Source organism: Zosterops lateralis, assembly GCF_965231275.1.
Source record: "Zosterops lateralis genome assembly, chromosome: 3".
NCBI lineage: Eukaryota > Metazoa > Chordata > Aves > Passeriformes > Zosteropidae > Zosterops > Zosterops lateralis.
This window is the reverse complement of record NC_139764.1, coordinates 111,373,504-111,379,503: the sequence shown is the minus strand read 5'-3', so window position 1 is coordinate 111,379,503 and position 6,000 is coordinate 111,373,504.

Below are 6,000 nucleotides of genomic sequence, written 5' to 3'. Positions count from 1 at the left end.
CACACACACATACAGAGACTTGCTTGGACTTGCCCTGCAGGTTCTCCGCCCGGGAGCAAATCACTTGGGAAATTTAATTAAAGTTTAATGAGGCACTTTGATTGCTGGGCCGTGCGCCTGCTGGAATTAACGTGCAGGGAAGGGGTGTCTCGTCACGCTGCTGGCAAGAGCTGGCAATAGCTGGCAAGTTCACCTAGAGCAGAGCATGTCATCCTAAATCACCTTTTGAACCCGGGGAGGCAGCAGGGAAGAGCAACCAGGAAGGTCTGATGGGTCATTTGGTGCAGCAGGTCCTTTACAGGGGAGTCTCACACCTTGGGGTAATTCCCTTGGAGTGGCTTTTGGGACTTTTCCCAAAAGGAGGTTGGGGGTGGAAGGCAGGCAGGGTGGTCTAGGGGGTCTGGGTTTTGGGTTTTCTTCTCTTCTTTCCCTTGAGTAAAAGAAGGGAAGAGGAGGTTGGATTGGAGGGAGCTCTGGCCTGGGAGATCCTGGGAGAGTTGGGACCTCCATGGATCCTCTATGGGACCATGGCACTGAGATACCCAACCTGTTTGTTGCTAGTGGAGATGTGGGTTCTGTTTCAAGTGAAGGGCCATCAGGAAAAGGCATTTTGGAAAGCCTCACTGGTTTGGAGAGGGACAGTCAACCCCAGGAGAGTCCCACCTCCTTCAAGCCAGGCCTCCATCTAGGAAAAGATCTGTCACATGGGATCTTCAGAGGCCCCTTGGACCCTCAGCATTTCTGTGACAATCACAGAATCACAGAATATTCTGAGTTAAAAGGGACCAACAAGGATCACCAAGTCCAACTTTTGAGTGAATTTCCCACAGAGGGATCACACCCACAACTGTGGCATTACTGGCACCATGTTCCAACCAACTAAGATGAAAACTGCACCAGGATGGATTTAACCTCCAAACCAGAATTTGGAGACAGCTGGGCACGCCTGGGAGCTAAATCCCACCTTTAATCACTGATCAGGCTTGCCCAATGCAGTCACTGGGAAGGGATCTTGTTAAAACTTAAATATTGAGTGGATGCACCCAAATCTGCCTGAGCTGAGAGTGGTCCAAGGTGGGAGAAAAGTTCATTGTGATGCTGTAACCAAGAGATCAGTGACATCCAGTGCACTGTCACATCCTGGCAACTCTTGCAACTCCAGCTCTCCTGCAGTGCCTGGCACCTGGAAGGAGCAGGGAGGTTGCACAAACACATTCCAGCCTGGCCTTTCCTAATCCTGGAGCACATGGTTCTGCAACTGCAACACATCTTCCACCTTCCTGGGCATGGGGAAATGAAGTGGGAATGTTTTCTAAGGTGGTAAAAGTCCAGCAGACAGATCCACACTCCGAAAGAACCCATCAAGGAATAGGAGCAGAGTCAGAGGCTTCCCAATGACCTTCCAATTGTTTGGGGTGGTTTTGGCCCAGATCCAGTGGTAGAGATGCAACAACTTCCCAGAGAAGGTTCAAGGTGAGCAAAGGCCAGGGATCATTCCCAGGACACTGTTTGGGCGCTGTCATCCTCTTTTGGGAGGATGGACCAGTTGTGTTCAGAGCTGATCCCTTCACTTTTCCTGCATAGGTGCATCCCTGAGGATCATTGGAGCCTCTGGAACCACCAGGCCACCAAGGCACAGTCAGAGGCTGCCACCTCTCCCAGACCAGCACTGAGGAGGATGAGAACCATGGAATCCTGTAATCATAAAAGATCCTGATTTGGAAGGGACACACGAGGATCGAGTCCAACCCCCGGCCCTGTTCACAGACACCCCAACAATCCCACCCTGTGCATCCCTGAGAGTGTTGTCCAAACACTCCTGGAGCTCTGGCAGCCTTGGGAATGTGCCCATTCCCTGGGGAGCTGTTCCAGTGCTCAAACACCCTCTGGGGAAGAACCTTTTCCTGATATCCACCCTGAGAGGACACGTGAGACATGGACTCTGCTGAGAGTTCCAGCAGACTGTGTACAGACACACACACACATACAAATACATATAAAATCATAAAATCACGGAATACAAGAATGGCTTGGGTTGTAAGAGCCCTTAAAACTCATCTCATTCCACCCCCTGCCATGGGCAGGGATGCCTTCCACCAGACCAGTTTTCTTCCTTTTATTTAAGCTAAATCTACCCTCCTTTAGCTTAAAGCAATTACACTTTTATCCTATCATGACTGACCTTGCTAAAAAGTTTGAACTCATTTTTCTTATATATATATATATAAAAGTATCCCTTATACATGTGTATATATATATATACATGCATGTGTCATATCTCCTGTATATGTATATTTTACATTTATATATATGTATATCTATTTATATATTTTTATATATTTTCATATTTATATTTATATTTGTATATTTGGTATCTCCAGTGAATGAGAGGGATAGAGTTGGGAGTACACATCTCTCTTATATATATAATAATACATACATATATATTCATATATATATAATCTTTCTCATATATATAAAAATACATATATATATCCATATATATATGTGTGTATATATATATTTTATTATTATAATTTCTTTATCTACAGTAAATATGAAGGGGAGAGTTGGAAATTCCTGAGTAGTGTCAATCACAACCATGCGAAGCCCTAGACAAGAAGTCTGGTCCTGAGAAAATCAAGTAGCTGGTCCCAGGTCAGGGGTGCTGAGGAGCCTCTTTTAAACTCAGCTTTTTGGCATCCTCCCTGAATTTTGGCCGCGGCCCAAACGGGCAGTGTGGAGACTCTTCCCTCAGCAGGGAAGCAAATCCAGCCTTTCCCACTCCAACTTAATGAAAAAAAATCCCACAAGCCGTGTTTTGTTTACCAAAACAAATAAATCGGGGTGATGATGGTGGTGGTGATGGAGAAGGATATTTGGTGCCCCGGTCAGGGGTCGGTGGGACCTGGACCTGGCATCCCTCAATCCCCAATCCCTCTCCCTGGGATGCCGGGAGGAGCAGCGGGATCGTGACTCAGCCCCACATGAGCTGGTTTCCTTCCTGCACCGCCAAGCCTGAGCTTCTGATGTTTTGTTTGCCGTGCAGCTCTGGGGGCCAAGTGGGAGCTCCTGGAAAATCAAAGGGAAAAAAAGAACAACATCTCGGGCTGGCCGAGGAGGGGTGCGGTGTCCTGGCTGGATGGGACACCGGGGAATTCCGGGTGCTGATGGAGGAGGGCATGGGTCAGGGCTCCAGCACCAGCCTTCTTGTCCCAAAATTCTCCCTGAACGCAGCAGTGCTCCCTGGATGCCCTTCAGCTGCCAGTGGGAGCTTTCACAGGCTCCTCAAGCTCAAATGAGGAAGAACAGGGCTTTTCCCTCTCTCCTTTCTTCTCAGGTTGTCCTCCAATCCTCTCGGACCCACTGGGTGGGGAATGGGACCTCCAGCATCCCCTTTTGGATTGAGATGGGAGTGGGAGACAGCTCAGCTCTCATTAATTACCCTGGACAGGAGATTGCCAGATTTTGTCTAATTTCAAATTTCTCCCTATTGATGCCAAAAACAAAACTCTCCATGAAAAGATGTCCAATGTCTGGACCCACCCAAACCAAGTGACCACATCAAAACGCTCACCAGGAATGTCCTCACTGCCTCTATCCTGGGCCTGGGGCAGGATTCGAGGGCTGTGCTGGGATCTGGGGTAATTCCAGTGGGAATGATAATGCTTGAGGGTTGGGGGTCTTCTCTGTCCTAATTTCTTGACCAGTCTAAGTCTAGTGCAGGTCTCTCCATGTTCCTTCCATCATGCAGAGGTGGCCCTGGATATGTCCCAACCCTCAGGCCGTGCACAGGTTCTGCCTTGAGCCTGGGGATGTTCCCAGATGGGTGTCAGGAGAGCACAGCTACAATCCAAAGAGGAGGCTCTGGCCAGAACTGGATTCTACTTATCCACTGGGAAAAATGTGGGGGAAATCCCTGTTTCTCTCATTCCCTCCATACCCACTGCACAACTTCCCAGCCAGCCAGGCTGCCAGACCCAATTCTGCCACTGTCCTCCCTCTGCCAGCACCTCTGATTCCCTGGATGACCGAGGTGGGCAGGATAACCCTGACCTCCAGCCCTGGGGGCTGACTTTGGCTCTGGCCTTGGCTCTGGCCTTGCAGGGGCTCACCTGAAGGATGAGGAGAAATCCTACCTGGGGGCTGGATCTGCTCCAGGTGGTCCCCAGGGGTGACAGGCTGGGTTGACCCCAAATTGATGCTGAGCCTGATCCCACAGTGCTGAGCCTGCACTCTCCACCTTCAGCCTCTTCTCCCCACATCCATCCTGCTTTTCCCTGGACACATTCCCACCCAGCCCCAGCGAGCAGGGACAGACCCCCAGCCTGCCCACAGCCCTCCTCATCCTATTCCCAGCATTTATCCCGCCGCACGTAGCCCTGGGGGAGCCAGAGGATTGTACACACAGAGGGAGAAGTTATTTTTCCTTGACATAAACATCCAAGCCTTTCCTCGGCCCCCTTCTCTTGAAACGTGGAGGTAGGACCTGGACTCATAACATCCTGCAGGAGGGGTTGGCCTTATCTGCCAGGAAACACTCAGCTCCGGATACATCCTCCCCTGCTCCCGGCACCCCAAGCAGCTCCCATTGGCAGTGCTGGGCAGGAAACCACTCAGCAGCTTGTCTCATTCCCTCCTCCTCTGGAGAGACGGGAGGGAGAGCCTGATCCTGCCCTCCCCGCCGTGGGGTGCAGCAGGGTTTGGGGTCAGAGTGGGGTAGGGGGAAAAAAAAGGGATGGAGGGGGAAGGAGAGCTAAAAAAAAGGGGGCAAAATGGGATTTAGGGATTTAGGGGAGTTAGCTGTGTTGAGGGTTTCTCTAGGCTCTGTCACTGATTTGCAGGGTGAGGTCAGTCCAGTCACCTCACCCCTTTCTCTGGCTCTACTTCCCTCACCTGGTTCTGCTTTGAAAAATCAGGGAAAATTGTTGTCTCCCAGCTGATTTATTATCAGAATCCAGATCACTCCCATGGGGCAGAGACCTCTTGTGCTAAAGGCAGCACAAGTCCTTGTCAAATTCTGGGGAAAAGACAGGTCGTGTCCCAGAGCTGGTTGGGAAAAGGGTGGGAGGGAAGGAAGAATTATCTCTGCTTTACAGACAGGGAAACTGAGGCATGGAACATCCACGTGGCTGTTTGTCACCAGGGCCCACCCCTGCCCAGTGACACTGGGACAAACAGAGAGGGGACAGAGAGGAGTCACCACCTGCTCAAGGGATGCAAAGGAAATCACCCACGGCATGACACACATGGCAGCTCCTGGCCAGCCCAAATTCCAGCTGGCCAGGAAGGGGGAAGGTGACCTCATCCCTGCTCCCAATGCCTGGCACCATGACCTGCACAGCCACAGGGGCCAAGGAGTGGCCAAGGACACCGAGGACAGAGGGCTCACACCCTGTCACCTTGTGGCAAGGAGATACCCCTCTCCTGGCCCAAACTGACCCCCCAAATGTGGTGTGAGGCAGTTTTATCCCTTCCTGCAGCCCTGATTTGATTTTCCTGCTGGTTCCCAGGCTGGTGACAGCAGGCCACAAACCACAAGACTCCTCAGCCTGCACAGAGACAACCATGGCCTCCTGGATTTGGGATGGGGAGGGAGGAGAAAAAACACACTCAGGACTGATGCAGAACGAGTCTTGCTTGGGGTGAAGACCACCCCAACATCCATAAACAGCAATGGCCAGCAGTCTTTAACATGGATCTCCATTTTCCAAGCAAAACCACTCCTTCCCACCTCTACCAGCCACCTATTTTCCATCTGCTCCCTGCAGCAACGCCCTGCATCCCCAAAAAAATAATTGTTGCACGTAGAGGGGATTGACCCACAGCATCTCATTTCCCGTCACTCCAGAGAAAGGTTCTGCTCCTGGATTTCATTTGGGCTGCAGTGTCCTGGAGGTGGGAGCTGGCTGCTCCCGGCGCTGGGCGTGTGCCCGGATCCGGCCGTGGCTCCCAGGGAGCCGCACCTCGCCTTGGCTGCGGCTCCCAACGCCCTCGGGG